The sequence below is a fragment of the Thermobia domestica genome, chromosome 11, assembly GCF_964235325.1.
Source record: "Thermobia domestica chromosome 11, izTheDome1.hap1.1, whole genome shotgun sequence".
Classification (NCBI taxonomy): domain Eukaryota; kingdom Metazoa; phylum Arthropoda; class Insecta; order Zygentoma; family Lepismatidae; genus Thermobia; species Thermobia domestica.
This window is the reverse complement of record NC_137464.1, coordinates 163,515,343-163,534,266: the sequence shown is the minus strand read 5'-3', so window position 1 is coordinate 163,534,266 and position 18,924 is coordinate 163,515,343. Positions and strand designations below refer to the sequence as shown.

At 34.6% G+C, this 18,924-nt stretch overlaps 1 protein-coding gene across 2 annotated transcripts in view; it reads left to right on the top strand.

Moving 5' to 3' along the window:
- LOC145663692 (uncharacterized) overlaps positions 1 to 13,147 on the top strand; it is a 68,738-nt gene extending 55,591 nt beyond the window's left edge. For both annotated transcript variants that reach the window (XM_081729786.1, XM_081729787.1), the window contains exon 3: positions 13,027 to 13,147. The gene's annotated coding sequence lies outside the window, so the exon portion shown is untranslated. The remainder of the gene's footprint in view (positions 1 to 13,026) is intronic.
- Positions 13,148 to 18,924: the final 5,777 nt, after the last annotated feature.

Below are 18,924 nucleotides of genomic sequence, written 5' to 3'. Positions count from 1 at the left end.
CGGCGTCCCGAAAATATTTCTCGGGACTCTTAAATGTCCGGGATTTAAAAAGAAAGGCATGCGACATCATAGTTTACTTGTTACACAGGAATAGGTATACAATTATTCTCTTCAACTTCTGAGTATGGCGATTCAAAAGTTGGAAAACAAACTTGATTACATGAAACATGGATTTAATTAAGTTCACCATGAACTACTTTGACATTGAACGAAGCATTCGTTTCATTGGTTCAGGGACAAAAGGTTTTACTGCTCAATCTTACTGTTATCTTTACTACTAAACAATCTGCATTTTCCTTCTTAAATATTTTAATCAATAATCCCCTGGCCGATGTTTTTGGTACTTTTCTGCTGACCATTCAAGAAGAAAAAATATATTGTTTTAAAATATAGAACAGACTTTGAATGCCACGAAACATAGCAGACACTGAGAAATAACAACAACAAAAAACTTGCTTACCAGGGGTAAATCATCTGCTTACGTTTGCTTAATTAGGGAGAAAGAGTACTACTAAAATGACTAAAACTATGATTACGTAATACTTGAACAACTATATCTAATGGAAGAAAGTAAATTAATATATAACACTTCTTTTCAATTTAAACATGTCAAAGGTACTCGTAATCTACGAGTAGTAGCGTTCCGGATTTTCATTTTTGAAATATGGCAACCCTGAGTAGGAGTAGTAGTAGTTGTTGTTGTAGAAACCGGTTAGAAGCCCAGCAGGTCCCGTTTTGTTCCACCTGATCCTCATGATATAAATTTTGATTCGAACTTAAAACAGGTGGTTAGGGTAGTGCGTGAAAACAAGTTACTTCCAGGAGTATTACTCTCCCGAGGGAGTCGTGAATTTGCGGCCTTTTGACAAAGGTGTCAATATCTCTTTACTCACACATCCAGTAAATTTTTAGTAGGAAAAAATTTCTGCCAAAATTTTGAAGTGGTGGAATTCCTCTCAATCCCCTAGGACTTGTAACAATGTGGGATGTCATTGTTACATTACTAAGACTAACTGTAAGAAGAATCGAGACAATCAGAGCTATTCTCGAAAATCATATGTTGAAGGAAACCTGGTATTGATCAACATAAACAAACATTTTTGTCCGTCTATTTTTAATCCATTTTTGGACCAATATACTAAACCCGGATCGATAATGAGGAGAAATTACTGCAATATATTTCGTAAAGAAAAGCAAACCTGACTATACAGTAATCATGGCGTGAAATTGCAGTCACGGTGAGTTGAATGTGAATGTAGATAAGGCGAAGGTCAGTTGTTGGTGTGGGTATATTCAACATACTACCTGGATGTGGCAGTTCATTTACACCGTCAACTTGCATAAAGACAGAGTGTCATAAAAATTCAGATCTTCAGGCAGCAATTGAGGCGAACTGTAGCCAGACATGTGAGGAACTGGAAATGCAATTCAGTGTGAGTAGAGGAACCATTCGGAAGCATCTCAATCAACTTGGGAAGCACTTCAAGTCGGATCGATGCGTCCCACATGATTTGACTTCGGAACAGAAGGTAACGCGAACAGATACTTGTGTTTCTTTGCGGTCTCGTATGAGGAAGGAGCCATTTCTGGACAGGGAGTAGACATGTTATGACAAGTGGATCCTATCACGATGCGTCATCATTGGTTAGCATCCCACGAACCGATTCCAAAACAGCCGAAACAGCACTGCACCAGAAGGTCCTTCTTTGTGTTTGGTGGACTGCTCGCGACATTGTGCATCAGGAACTGCTACCAGTTGGTCAGAGCATCGATTCAACTGTATACTGTAAGCAGTTGAGCCGTGTTCAAGAAAAACTCAAAACTCTGGAACCAGCACTTCTGATCGCTGCCTCTGATCCTGGAGCCAGCACAGGATCTTTTGACACAGACGTAAAAGAATCTACTTTCTTTTATAGAAAACTAACGAGGAAAGTCCATAAACCGTGAGAGTTGAATTTTGATGAAAATTAGTAACAAGATTCTGTTTGAGTTGCTAAGTAACGTATTCATATGCGCAAATGCTTCGTTGAGCTGCTACACCGACGCCATATTGAAATCCAGTAGGCAATGTTCAAGAATACCTTTTTGGCTCAAAAATGGAAAAGCTTTTGGCAGATTTGATTTCAACATTATAAACCGGGATAGAGCATATACATGTAGGAATACTTCCAGTGCATGATCGCCATTCTGAAACGCGCCATATTGAATCGCGGTGAAATATGATAAATAGCAAGGGGATCATGTGGGGTATCAAACAGCACTGGAATTTACTCCTGAATCCATTTCCGTAATCAAAGTTTACATATCTGTTTCCACTTCAGAGTTATGAACTCTCTCGCCTACAGGAACATATAAAAACTGTGCAAGTTAAATGTGTGTTATGAAATGCGGTCGTGCGAGCACTTTCAGGTTTTTAACTAATGCAATAGTAGTCACTTGATGTACAACAGCCACTATACCAATGAGATCTTGAGCCTAGTGAGAGAAGTCGTTAATTACGTTGAAATGCTTGTATTTTCTAGTTGAAAATGGAATAGCAGCACTGTAACAAATTGTACCTATTTCGAAGTGTGCTGTAGATATATATATATATATATATATATATATATATATATATATATATATATATGCTATGAGTGTGTGTGTTACGATTATGCATAGCATTTAAACGCTGTAATATAAGTTAGTGCAACGGCACATATGACTTCACACGAATATGTCTTGAAGTTATTAGAAAATTAATAGAAAAATATTAGATAAATAATATAAACTAGTGCACATAAGCAAATATTAAACTACTAATCTTTTGCTCTTCAGAAATGATGATGGAGATCCATAACGAAGTGATTAGTTCACAGCATCATGGAGCAGTGCACTTAACAAATGCACTTTCGTCACAATCTTCATGGCAACAGACACTATATTCTACTTACAGCATAGTCTCCAGAATTTTTGTAAATGAACAAACTATTGCTCTTGTGGCGTACGCACATTTCTGCCATGCATATGCAAGCATGGCCTTTAGAACTGGCGCACAAAATTGACGATACACAACAAAATGCATTTTCATTATGAAAATTCTGTCATATAACTTGTTCGGTGTACCACAATCAATGAATTTATGTCGAGAATAATTCTCAAGTCTCCGAATTACCAGCTTATACTGCCGAAAAAGTATACATCAAGGGGCTGAATAAATTCGGTGGTCTTTGTGGGTATAACTTCTTCACGAATGTTTTTCCCATGTAACAATTTTCGCACGTCTTCACCCCGTCTGTCCATTGCACGAGTCATCAACAGCAGGGAATCCTTTTCACATCAGGAATAAACATGTCTTTTAGCCACCGTTTGACGTGTTCACGAGTGAGTTTATCTGATTTGCTCGCATCAATAACAATGTTGAAAGCTGTCTGTTTAGCTAACTGTTGTTTCAGTTTGGGTCCGAACATGCCTTTAGGCTCCTGGAAACATATGTATGTTTGTGTGGCTAGCCGTATTCGGGAAATGTGAATTTGGTTGGTCTATCCGTGGGACACTGATGCTAAAGACTGAACGACTGTTGTAGTATGTTTCTCACCTATTTCTGACATAGTTCTACCAGAGATCATTTCGTACTCAAACCTGGACTGATCAGTATTAAAGATGCATTCACTATTGTACGGTTTATCATGTATTATTTCATTAATTTTAATAAAAAAAAATGGGCATATCAAGTAATTCACCTTCGTTTCAACATCTTTCTTCGTTACAAATTGAGTAATCCTTCTTAAGCGATCCTATGATCTTTTTATAAATTTGTTAATGAAACCACGATAAAAACGGAATGGATAGTTCAATTTCCTCGTTGTCAGTAACATCCACGCTTTCAAATGATAATCATGGACCACAAGTCCTTTAGTGCGATAAATGTTGAATGTCTTTAGTACTTCGTATTTTAGTAGTGATATGACACGAGAACGAGGAGGTTTGTTATGGAACTTGAAAGCCTTATACACAAACGCTGCATTGCATTTGAATTTTTTCGCTACCGCTATAACAGTGTTGCGTTTCCTATTCCTCTTCAATAATGCAGCGTACTCCTGGTTGTATGTATTTGTTGACGACAGCTTCTGTTACCCGTACAGATTTTGTTCGGCTTGGAGATGGCATCTAATACTCGCTCGTAGAAGACTCACTGTCACTGACTAATGGACTAGTTATCTGTTCCAAATCCATTTCGTTTGTCGAATCTTCATATTCACTCTGTGTCAGTGTCTACATTCAATTTGTTAGAGAAGCGTTACTACCATATTTGCTTGCTAATATTGCAAGCAATGTATCTGCAAATGGCTTATCTTCTACCCCATTCTCACTTACGACACTGTATTTTTTCAATACTACTTGATTTAAAATGTTGACTATATTTATCGGATTGATTGTTCGCATTTTATGCACGGAACGAATGTTTCACTGGTCCAACAAATGAATTCGTACCGAACGTCACACGCCTGCCCTCACCTAATACAGACACCATACACCTTACTGCACACTCATGTTGCAATTGCCTGTAGGAAAGCACTTTAAATTCTGCTTGCTATGTCTTATAACCAGCGTTGCCAATGTGTGTGTAATTGCACAAAATGTGTGCAATTTTGTCCTGTGTGTGCATTTTGTGTGTAATGCCAATCTGTGTGCATTTTGTGTGTAGTTTCGCACAATTTAAAATTTTAATCATTAATGATTTTTGCAAAGTTCCTTTCATTCAAATATTCATTATTTCAGTTTGTTTTAAATGAAAATTGCCTTCTAAAACTACGAACGTCAACGTCTCACTCCAGGGCGGCGCAATAAAACGTATCTTGCTTCCTTAGTACCTCACTTCGTATTTTTCAGAAGCGGGTGTCATGACCATTAGCACCTCAAGTAAAGCCGCTTTGTTCAAGCAAAGCAATATGAATGAATGTTGACCCTCGATGCTAGTCAAAACATGAGGCGGAGGGGATAAGAGGTCTTTTTTTTTTTTGTCTTCTCACCACTTGTCAAGAAAATGCCATTTTGCAAACAGATGAACGACAGAGTGAATGAGAGGGATGGGAGGTCTTTTATTGAACGAGGAGGTGACGATTTTACTGTAATAATAATAATAATAATAATAATAATAATAATAATAATAATAATAATAAATCAAATGAATCTTTGAACACTGGCTTGTCGATGTGCGTTTATGTGTGTACATCACCAGACATAACATACATAATAGATAGGTAGCTAGTTATGTATTGTGCAATTTTGTGTGCACTGTCTTCCAGTTTGTGTGTAAAATTGTGCAATTTGGACGGAAAGTGTGTGTAATTTCGCTTGTCGTGTTTGGCAACACTGCTTATAACCCGAAACAATAGTCTAAAGTCAAGAGATCTAGTAAGTCTACATTGTCAGTTATTAATAATACGGAGTACAATATTGGGGAAATTAACCACATTCCTATAGAGTATTTCAAACACAAAAATAGCCATATTTATATCATTGTAACTGTTAAAGCAAATGAATAAACAAGTCCCAAAATGAATCTCCTCAATTGTCAAGTACGTGATTTAAATAATAAATAAATCCTCGGACTCTAAGGAACACCTGCTACAATTAGTTATTTATCAGTTTTGATATGTAAACTTGTCTTGCCCTTATTATAAGCGAGGTTTTATCGTTAAAGATGGAAAGCTGAAGATATTTAATTATTTAATATTGGATTGGAGGAAAAAGCAAGAAAGAAGCTTGTTTTATGGATTGCAACTTGGTATTAAATCTTGTAATAATCTTTATTGCCATCTATTTTTAGCATTGTATTATCCTTTATAGCAGAACAGACACAAGAAAAGTGAATTCAACGTTTCCAGGCGTCTCTTAAGAATAGGCTGTGAACCGATAATTTAAATCCCCTTCGTTATTCAATGCGTCAGCGATAAATCGATTTTATTTAGACAAACTTACAATAAATACATTAAAGTATTTTAACTTCGTAATATGCACGGTAAATTAAAGGTTGTCAAGTATGGGTATTGAAAAAGAACGCAATATTTTGCAACACTGAGGGTCTTTGCGTAAGGTTTCAAGATTGGAGAAGAAACCTTAACACACTATAATGGACTATGTAAAATTACCTAAAATAGATTTTTGGTTTGATTTAGTTTAACGTCCCACACTTATGAGTGCTACGCTAAAGGACACGTGGACTTGCTGATTATAGTGGAATCCGAACAACTTTGGTCGTTCAACTAATATGCACCAGTTTATATCATTTTTCTAATATATATCCGAACAATCCATTTGGTATTCTCTTATTCTCTGCTCGTCAATACTATTAAACATGTGCTTCATCGACCACCAATCTATTTCATCGCGCTTCGAATAGGTATAATTTGTAACATGCTGCTATTCCATTTTTCACTACAGGCATTTCAATTTAATTAACGATTTCTCTCACTAGCGTAGGCTTAGTGTAGAGGCTATTGTACATCAAGTGACTACTACTGCAGTAGTTAAAACCCTGCAACTGCATGCACGACTAAGTTTCATAACACAAATTTAACTCGCACAGTTTTTATACGTATGTTCCTGTGGGTGAGAGAGGTCTTAACTCTAAAGTGAAAACAGATATGTAAACTTTGATTACGGAAATGGCTTCAGGAGTAAATTCCAATGCTATTTGGTACATCACATGACTCCCTTGCTATTTATCATATTTGACATCGATTTAATATGGCGCCTTTCACAATGGCGATCGTGAACTCGAAGTATTCCCACATATAGATGTTCTATTTCGGTTTACAATAGTGGAGTCAGATCTACCAAAAACGTTTCCATTTCTGTGCCAAAAAGGTATTCTTGGACATTGCCTACTGGATTTCAAGATGGCGTCGGTGTAGCAGCTCAACGAAGCATTTAGTGACTATTACTACGTTACTTAGCAACTTGAACTGAATCTTGTTACTAATTTTCATCAAAATTCAACTCTTAAGGTTTATGGACCTTCCTCGTAAGACTACTTGTAGGTACTCTATTAAACTATATAATACTAGAAGGTTTGGACTGTTATCCAACTCCACCCATTACCTACGAATTAATTTTAAATATCTTTCTGCCCTTGACAATGTTCCCCATCCTGCACCTAACAGAAAAGAAAGAACAAAATGTTGACCCTTCCCGTAACTCCTTTTAAAAGACAAAAATAAATGTTCCTATTCTCTGAACTTCGATAGATAGGCATCCTCGGTTGAAATACAAGCATACTTCAATTAATAATGCAAAATTAAGTTCAAAGAAAGAAAAGTCTTTTAATAATAATAATAATAATAATAATAATAATTAATAATAATAATAATAATTTCAGAAATTTCTTATCAATAAGGGATCTGAGTCGACACCGTCATTAATTAAAAAGAACTCTTTACCATTCAACGTTTCCATCTATCCATCATATTATCGTTGATGGGAGAGTGCTAATCTAACACTACCAAATGGTGGCAATACAGCAGGCACCTTATCATTCATTCCCTTCTTTGCAACAACTTCTCTGACAATCTATAAAATAAAAATATTTTAAAAATAGTGAACATCTAGATAAGTTTACGATCAAATATTCGGAAATATGGAAGGAAAATTAAAATAATGTTCACACTGTAAAATATATACAGTACTTCTCGTATTTCTCATTATACGAGGGAAGTCAATATATGCCAAAAGATAACGACCAAAATGGGAGTCGGATACTAAATAGACCAGGTCCCCTTTAAAACCTGTAACAATAATAATGAACAAGTATCGCGAAGTTCACTGGAATTTACTCACTTATCCTCTATTCACTCTCCTCAATATGAGTGAAAATAACGGATAATTTCCGTCTTGAAATATTGCTGGAATATATTAAGAAACCACTACGCGAAAACAACTTTTTATAAAGATGTATACATGTATACGTACTACAGTAGTGCATTCAATATTCTACCGCTACAAACTGAACAAAGTATTCTCAAGTGTAGAGTCTTTCGTGGTCATTGACGGTTATCCCAAAACTCCTACGCACATTTACGTCATGTGGAACTGTTAGGTCAATTCTATTGTAATCTATTCATTATGAATCTGAGGTGAATGCAACAAACTTGAAGACTGCTCAAACATAAACCTCCCGTGGAAAATCACCCTCAAAACTGTTCATTGTAACATAAGTTTCGCAGTAAAAAACAATTCTAATGAGTCGTACACTATGATGCAGTACCTAAAGTTTGCTGAGTGTAAGATCAAAAATCTACAAACTGCTTTCTTTCAAATAATGCTATATTATTGTATACCAACTCATATTAGGTAAGATTTTTTTCTCTTTCCTTATTTCTCTCATTTTATTCATTTTATGACCATTAAGTAGGAAACTATAGCGTAATAAAAAGGTCTTTCTTATGTACCATTCTGCCAACAAAAAGGTAAATTCTATTTGAAATTGAAACAAAATTTGCATGCATTTTAATAATGGAAAGCCATTTAAAAAGTAACACTTAGTCATAATTCTAAAACAGCTCTGATTAAATCTGTGGTTTGATTTTAATAGGGCCAATGTCAAAAAATACCATTTTGAGAAAAAAGCATTTGAAGTTTCATACAAATTTTTCTTTGAAAGTATTTCAAACATACTTGCAAATAGAAAATTCATACTTTCACACTGAAAGATATGTTTATGGCCTACTGGATACTTGCATTTTCATGAATATATCTCAGTTTATCTCCGTGATATCTCTTGACATTAGCCCTTTTCATCTTGAAATTCTACTAGTTTTTTTAAAATACAAACAATGACATAGGCCTTTTATTGAAAGTTTAAACTTTGAGCTTGCTTACAAATTATGCTTTGAGCATAAAACATTCCGATATAATATGCAATTGTCATGAAAATTATGTAGCTTATCTTCTCCTTGAAGTGAAACATTTAGCATATAAGTGAAATTTTAACAGGTGATTCCTTGTTGTATTCCAACTCCCAAAACAATGTTAGACACTTGTTAACGATAAATAGTCTATATCAAAAAGTGGTTGAACTCAGAAAATGACTAGAAATGGCTAAAAGCAAAAGTACATGGCTAGAAAAGCTGCAAGTAGTTTTGAAAATTAGTAGCTTAGTAGTGGCATTAGTAGATTTGAAAATTCGTCGCTAGCCAGGTTCTCAAAATGGCCAGATCTAGCCACAAAGTGGCTGAATTGGCAACCTTATGCAGTGTTAACAAAACATACACTTTTAACCATGATTGGTAAGTATGAACCAGATTGTTGTTGGATTTACACTCAAAGACACAAAATAACATTATTATCTTATTTTCCTTTCGGTGTCACACAAAGACGCCGCCTTTCAAGTCAAACAAATAGGTACAAAGTTTAAACATTGGTCTCAGAGTTTCCAAGACACTAGATCAAAAAAGGCCAATTCTCACTTTGGTCGCGTCAAAATATTAACAATATTGGATCAGAAAAGGTCAATATTCACTTTGGCCATAATACTCATAGTTTTTAGTAGATTGAAGAAAGGCCAATGTATACTTTGTCCTTTTTTAAACATAGAAATACTTCTTCCTCACCATGGGTCTATAACTTTATTTGGAAAATTATTCTAAAACTATTCCATGTTGACACTTGCCCTTCTTACACAAGAAAATACACATTTAGAGACATTCAAATTGCTAAAAATCTCATTTTCGCCAAAAAGTGACATTGGCCTTTTTAGACCCAAGCCACAGAAATAATATAGTATAAATAATTCAATTTATTAGCTTTTGGCAGCTAGTAAGGACAACTGAATTTAAGGCCTGTAAGGTCTCCTTATATGAAATAAGCAACTTAGGTTTCAATATGGAAAAGTGGTTGGAAAATTACAATCAACAATTACTTGACACCTAGTTTCAGCCAATGAGAAGAAAGTATTTGTTGCTGTTTACAGCTACTTCGGTGAGCAAACTGAATGTCAACGAATTCTTGTTTATAAGAGTCAAGATATTCCTCCACATTTAAAATTAGAACTTTTCTATAAATTAAGTAGCATTCTCTAATGATTATCCACTAAAACATAATTATAGTACATATCTAATCTCGATTTCAAATAAAATTTATCTTTTGTATGAGTAACATAAGGGAAATATTTATAGCGATTAGTAACATAAGGAAAATATTTATAGGGATTATAGAGTTGAGTTAAATTTCAGTTTAGCGTTCCTTTCAGCAGCGAGGCTATGTGAGACTTGGAACTGCTGATTAACGTGGAATCCGAACCACATGAGCTCCGCCGCCGGGAATCGAACATAGGGATTATAGAGTGCACCAAACCACTCTTATTACAAAAATGTACATTCAATTGATCCACTGACTGGAAAAAGGGAATAAGTACAATGGTTTACTATTTTAAACTGAGGAAGCAGATGTGTTCCTTTAAGATAGCTACATTGTTGAGTAGAAAACAGGAATATTTGCGCTACTCTATATGACCAATGTAGAAGGCGAAATGTCTCGCTGATAAGAAAAAGGGAATAACTACGCTTCTTATTTTCTTCTTCCACTCACTGCAGGACATCACCACAACTGCAAGACTGTAAGCACACAGCCGCTAGAGCTCTCTACTATCATTACGATAGTTCGCTTTGTGTTCGCGTTGCACAATCTCTAGAGAACTTTTGCCCCAATCAGTGACAGATTAACATGGTTTCTGTGATACAAGTGGTGGTTAAAACTGCAATCATACAATAAGAATTCTTTCCACTTCCAGCCTGACCGTGTCAAAACGATTCACTATTATATTTGCCAGTCAGATGTCATAGTTTTTTTTTTTAACCATGTACCGATTTGCTGTAATCAAACGAGAACTCAAACGACACAATCGCATTTATTTACCAGCACAGTATAACCATATGATTGCAAATGCAAGAAAGACCGATACTTCATTTCAGGTTTACGAGGTTGTCAATGAAGAAATCTTAGATTTTAAACATTGGTGGCAACCGTTTTACAAGAAAACTCCAGGTAGCATTGTGGACAAAACAGTGAAATTCCAAATAAGTAAATACAGAAACTTTGTTTATAAAGCAGAATGTAAAGGTTATGTGCAAGTTCATGAGTTTATCAATAGACTAAGAACTGATAGGATTAGATTACAAACGTTCCACTGCCAACGTCAAAGGAATACAATGGGCAAGTCCCGATCAATCAGAAGGTCAACGATGTTTCACAAATCATCAAATACATACCTGACCCATACAAACAGTTTTATAGGATGATTTGTTCATGAAAGACCAATGACCAAGAAACTGTAGAAGACGAAGATACACACAACTAGGACCCTATGTAAACTCATTCTGCTCTGACAACGTAATTTGCTACGTATTTTGTTAAGTTGTCTATTGTATTACTTTTCTTGCTGTACGAATAACATGTGCTGTACAGAAAAACGAACGGTACACAATAAAAGTGTTCGAAGCCTAACACATGTGATAGTTCGAATACATATATCCAAGATTAACATACAACATTGTATTCAAGATGTACATTTTCATAGCTTTCTATCATAAACTACACATTACATACCCTACACAAAATTACAACTGCGTCCAACTCTAGTTGATTGAAAAAAGGCAATTTTTTTCAATTTTTAAGCTTTTCTAACCAATTTCTGTGCTGCAATACAAGGTTCTTATTCTTGTCTTAGTGTTTGTTAGTTGTTTTGCTACAAGTAATCAATTATACACTCTTTGAAACAAATACAAACAACGCCTCGGGAAGGTTTTCTTGCGTTTTTGAAAACTTAGCTCTGATGCACTCATTCCCTTTTTCCAATCAGTGATTCAATTATGATGTATTATTTAGTCTGTAAGTGAATTTCTCAGGAAAGTTATGCAATAGATTTATCTGCTGACACTGAATAGTTTGAAATAAATTTGAACTAAATTTTAGTATCATTATTCATGCTATTATTATTATTCTGTGGTAAGTTGAATATACTACCATGAACACATTTCATTCTATCACGAATGCTCGCCACTAGCATTCTGTAACTGCCTCAATAATATTTAACCAGTTTATACTACGGCAAGATAACTACGTTACGGCACTTCGAGTACACGATCACAAAATTTAAAGTACTTCTTTTTAAAAATCAAGTTTCATTTTACGATTCCTATGTCAACTAATTTTCCCTTTTTCTTAATTAAGAGTATATAATTAATACTCCCAAATATTTTTTTACACCGAAACGTCCTACATCAAAAATCCTAGACCCATTCGAAGTATGTTGTAATAGAGTCGAAAGGTAGGAATTTTGACACATGTCTCAAATAATGATTTCAAAATAAACTTACCTGTCAATCTTTGGAACTGCTTCGAGACGATTTTCGGATACTGCTGTCTTCATTTTATCTATTAAACTTCTGCTTTCAATTGCCATCTCTTCTACTTCATGGAAATGAAAGCCATTATTTGATTTAGCTTCTTCACCCACGAGAACATGTAGCCTTACAGCCATGTCTACACCTTCAGTAGCTTTTGTTTTCAATTCTTCTATTAATATGGCATAAATAACCTTCATAACATTTTTTCATCATACTTTGAATTTACAAATACTGCCATTGTGACTTCATACTGTTGGCATTAATACCTATATATATATAGGCCTATATATATATATATATATATATATATATATATATATATATATATATATATATATATATATATATATATTACGTTACTATAATTCTTAGTATGTCAACTTCTGTACGAGGAAATATTGATTGAGTTACCTTAATATCAAAAGTCACTTTAAAAAAACAAATTTTCCTATTATTATTTTTAAGAAGGGTCATTAGGCAGAACAAGAATACACCCTCCTAAAATTGCAACAATTATCGTCCTTTCAGTTATTTCTTAATATTTGGGTTCGTTCTATTTGTATCCCTTTTTCAATTTGATAAACGCTACAAATAATATGTAAAACATGCAAATATTTTCTTTATACCTTTTTTGTTTCAGGCATCAACTGCAGATGCAGAATTGACGTCAAGAACGCTATGTTCAGAACAGTATCAATATAGCACCTAAAATATAAAAGAATGTATACTTCAATGTAATAAATGTTGTAAAAATACATAAACGTATCTTTTCTTCTTTAGTGTATAAGTAAAAAAACTATAATGCATATGAGAATTTATTACGAAATAACTTCATACGAGGGCTGCTCGTAAAACAATGCGTTCTGGGCTTATGCTTGTTCAAGTAATGCCAATGGGAGATGCTAATATGGCAGTAGAGTAAGAAACGTTTCCTAAATATCAGTAAAATTGTATCGATGTCTAGAAAACGGCTGCAGAAAGATAAAACGTTAAGTGATACAGATTTGAGCATTAAGGAAGAATGCGTAAATAAATTTGTCCAAATGTAACATGCCCTTCGGTTAACATTAACGCTTTCCCTGGCGTCGGCGTGGTAATACGCCGGCGATATTTCAATCTTTCCCTGGCTTCGGCGTGTTTTCAAGCTTTGGCATTCTATTCGCTTTAGTTGGGTCTGGAAACATTGGAAAACAGCAGACGTTCGTGCGTACACAATACACTTCTTAAATGTTGATACTTATGGGGAACCTATATCTTTTACCACTAGCTTCTCAGTCCACATAAGATAACATGTAAATTTTACTTCATGAATATCTAACGAAGTGTGGTACTCAACAACTAAAAATTTTCCACATGTATACAGATAATTGGTTGGTTGTTTCAATTTTACGCTTAATGACGTAGATCAAGAGGAATGAAATTTTTTTCTTTTTTGATAACATTGTAATGAACTATATATTGAAGGTTGTATGTTTCAGATGTCCTGCTGACAGGCAGGGATTTCCCTTCCCCTTTCAAATCCTTTTCCAATGGGTGTAGCAGAACGTCGCGGTGTGCCACTTCCATCCCATTTCTTTCATTCGTTTCTGCAGAGCGGATAGAATATTTTCTGTAAGCGCTGAAACGCCCCCTTCCACTTAGCTCCGCCTTATCGAATCCACATTAAGAGTTTATTAAAAAAACCAAACAAAAATTAAACAAACTGTCAATGTGGGCTCAGATAATAAAGCCTGGCAGAGAGAGCTTGGGAGAGGAGAGTCGAGTAGTAACGCGTAATGAACTTAACTAGTATTAGCTGGAATTGCAGATCCAATATTTCTATTTTGGAAAAGGAAACATCAAACATAAACTTAATGAACAGGTACAACAGTGTTTCAATTTTAAAGATACCAACTTTATTGCCAATGTAAGGTGGTGTATATGAACTAAAACGTTTGAATAGCTCATATACACTCAGATGAGAAGTTCAACATACAACTATCCTAACAATTAATTATCTATCGATTGAATATGATTATATCTTAGAAATTTCAATTTTTACTTTACTAACAGATTCTAATCTTCTTTTAATTCAGATTCAATAATGTTTCAAATAGAATTTACAGCCTAAAACTACTATTCTCATCAAAACTTGACTTTAACAGTATCGAAACTCCTGTTGACTTTTACGAACATTAACTACTCATTATCCTGTCGACTTTTACGAACATCAACTACTCATTATCCTGTCGACTTTTACGAACATCAACTACTCATAGATAAATTCTTTCAAAAATGAAACTATTTCTATATATAATTCTGACAATCTTTTCAGTTCTGAAATTGTTACTTCAATCAAATAATAACAGCCAAATTTAATTCTGAACCAAAATTTTATACTTTTCTATGCTTATGACAACTGTCGAGAAAACTAGTATCTAACACGGTCTCCTTTTAACATATGACTATACAGCTGAAAAAGAAAATACTTAATTTAAGTGAAATATCGGATCTGCAGGTGGTTCAAATCTGACGTCAACGATTACGGTCAAAGTAGAAAGAATAATCGCCACAATTTCTGGGAGGAAAATAACTATGATTGGAAAGCAAAGGTCCTCGAAATTTTAAACCCTTTGGAAAAACAACTACAGACGACCTCACAATCCACACCTTTAACGAACACAATTACTATAGGTAAAAATAATAGTATTAACTCACCAAGTATCGAATAAAACTCAATGGTTTACCTACTGTCGTCATTCCTCTCGTCTGGTATTTGGCCTCTGACTTTCGGTTGACTAGCCACGTACGCAATTCTTTGCTCTGTGCCAGAAATTATGCTATCACTTTGTTACAGAGATTAATGACAGGCACAAAACGCACTGTAACTTCACTCACTGACTAACAATTGATAGAGTGAAAAGAGGTTCACTTTAACATACACACTTTCCCTCTCTGACTCTGTAACTTTACAGACACAAAAAACAGCCTATTTCTTTGCCAACCTTTTTCAGTAACTCCGTGAACTTATTCCACAAATCGTTATACTTTATATCACTTAATTCGCAAAGAATAAATAATAGCAAAAGCCTTTCCGGCACGGAACTTAGATTTGCCCACGTATTCGCACTCAATAACATGTCCTACTTAACACACAAGCAAGCAACGAACACGCAACCACCAAACAACTCCATCCTCTCTGAGGTTAACCAAGGAACAAGATAACGAGTCCTTGGGTCACCGAGCCAGGTAGAAACGGAGGGACAAGCCACGCCCACCGAACAAACACGCGGAAACAACTTTTTTTCCCTCAAGTTGTCATAGCATAGCATTACTAAGTCGATTCCTCCTTACATTATTCCTTTCAAACATTTTTAATTACTTTTTTTTTCAAAAAGAATACTTTTTACAAAGTGAATAAAGTCGATTTAAATACTGAAAATGATTAACAATAGTAGTATTAATAGAAAATATAACGCTCCATATACAATTTTCCTTCATGTAACCATCCATTCTTCTTCTTCCCATATCCAGAAGGATGGGATGTTACATCCGCCACACCTTAGAATTAAAAAAAATATACAAAGCTATATATTTTTTTTTCAGGAAATCTACAAAAATAGAAAAACAAACTATTAGTCCAACAACATATGTACAAATATAATAAATTAAATACTTATATACAATTCTTTGAATGCAAATCATTAATTTAAAAATTAAATCAACAAATTACTATTTACAATCTATTTACAAAGTTTAGATATCTCTAGGTGCATCTAGTATTTTCAAAAATTTTCTTAATTACATGGCCATGGTAAATAAATGCAAATAAATTATTAGATAAGCAATAACAAAGCTATATACAAATATACAAGATCAAATAACAATAATAAAATTTATGACTAATAGTTGTAATTATTCAATATTTCCTTACCACAAATGAATTAATTTCATCTCTCCTCCATTTTTATTATTAATTCAAAACCCTAGGTTCTCTATATATCTTTAGTTCCGAGACATGACTTCTACGAAATGAATTTAAACTATTATCTTCATCCGATACTAATACTGTACTTGGTGTCAGGAAACGACGGACTACAAATGGACCGAGCCATTTGTCACAAAGAGACTTAGCTATTTTGTCCTTAAGGGATGACTTTATATGGGATCGAATAAGAACCTTATCTCCTAATCCAAAGGATACTTCCCTTCTCCTCTGAGCCATTAACTCCTTTCTTTTACTCCACGATTTCTCCATATTCTGCATGGCATTAAGCCAGAGCTCTTGGGTTGATTTACCCCCAATATCTGACTCTGTGATGTTCCATCGGTTCTCCAAAGGTGTGTTGGTAGGACGTCCGTAAAATATCTCGATCGGAGACATCTTTAAGCCAGAATGCTCACTAATATTTAATGTGTATTGCAAATCGGGAATAAGATTAGACCACAAGTTAAAATATGACCAAAGAATAAGATTAGACCAAATGAATAAGAGTGGACTAATAAAATATTTGATGCATCCAACTATTTCAGTGATAACATCAGCATAATCTTTATTAATCGAATCTATGAATGAATTAACATCCTGATTGCGATACTTCCAGTTTTCTTCACCAGATTTTTCACACTGTGTATTCGATGGGTTTTTCACCTGTGGAGATCGTTTGTTTTTGGTTTCTTCCTGGTGAGAATCTTTATTGATATACTTTTATTTCTATTGACAAGCTTATGGAAGTTTTCAGCTTGTTCAATATCCACATCTGACGCTTCAGATGAACTGTGTTGATGTCCAGTCCTTATTTTCGAAGCAGAAGGAATTTCGACATTGGATTCATTAACTTTGGATCTCTGAGTATCGTCCTTATTCACCATATCTATACTATTCTTCTTCTTTGTCCTCCTCTTTCTTGACTTCTTTGAAAGAATCTTCTTTTTCACATAACCCGAAGAATGATCCATCTCATCAATTCTCCCATCAACTTCATTGTTCTTCTTCATGGCTATTTGCTCTTCATCATCTGGCTGAGTTTGAACTAAATCTCTACCATCAACATCAGTCGAGATCATAGCCATATCGACACATGTTGCTCTACTAGGTGTTTCCTTCGAATGGATGGTTGGAAATCTTCCTAATTCCAATTCTTCACCATTTCCACTAGGAGATCTTGATGCATCATTATCTGTATTCGCTGGAGTTCCCTTGGCGTTGGAAGTCCTCAAAAGATCACACTCAATCCAATTCCTCATCTCAAGTAATTGTGATGAATTAGGAACTTCAATGGTAAATAATTGATCTTCTAAATTATTTAGTTCAATTTCGCATTGAATTCCCCTATCACAATATCCCGAAGAATTGTAATCCGCTCTAATAAATATCGACGAGACACTCGGTGAAGTCTGATTAATTGCTTTCTTTCCCGATGGTCTTCTAATAAATTGTCTCTGGTCTTGAGGATCAACAGATCTGAATCCACCTTTAAACACATTCTTCTGAAATGTTAGACGAACTCTCTTTCTTCCTCCATTCAAAACTAAACTATGATTCTCCTAGTCCAAAACAGCAGATGTAGATTTAAGGAAAGGCATTCCTAACAAACACTCACATGGTAACTGTTCCACAACTCGAAAATTCACCACTTGGAAATATCCGGATAAGTTAACGTTCAATGTAATCTCTTCTCCCGTGGAGAAATGTAAACCCGAAGGGGCATTCACCGTTTTTTCTTCCACAGTACGTATATGTTTTTCGGCACCACTGCGACGAACTAACGATCTAGTAACAAGATTAAAACTAGAACCTCCGTCTACACAGACACTAGTTAATATATTATTAATCTTACCAACAACGAAAGTCGCTACCAATCCGTCCATCTCCGAAGGAATTTTCTGGTTTACTGTCTCTCCAATCACTTTTGAACGATCTCTATTGTTATTAAATTTCGAGAATCCTGAAGGTATCGAAACCTTGGAATTTTCATTCATTCAATTCGATTTTACATTAGTATTCGAAAAATTATTATATTTCTGATTATGGTCACTGACTTTCAACTTACTATTAGAAAGAACCATTTGATTTTTACATTTGAATCCCATTGCTCTATTATATTCAGTTAGTTCGCGAGTACTCATTATAAATTTTTCAGCTATGTCTAATAACTCTAATCGGCTATTAGGAAAGTAATTTCCTAGCATCCTATTCCTTTGATTTGGGTTCATTCCCATTAATATTATTCTTACTAATTCACATTCTTCCATGTTTAATCCTAATACATTCATTGAAATAGTTACTGATTTCACATATTCATTCATGAGTTTCGATAACTTCTGCTTTCTATAAATTCTATCACTCACTAATGAATGAACAGTTGTTGGAGTAATAAATCTAGATAGTAAGTTATTCTTAAACACATTCCAATCTAAATGATCATTCAATGCCGAAGTAACTATTCTTAAAACAATCCCATTACATTTCGGAATTAAAACTGATAGTATCATGTTAAATGAATAGCTGCTCTCCATTAGAATTTCTTCAATCTTGAACAATAGTTCAAAAATCTGC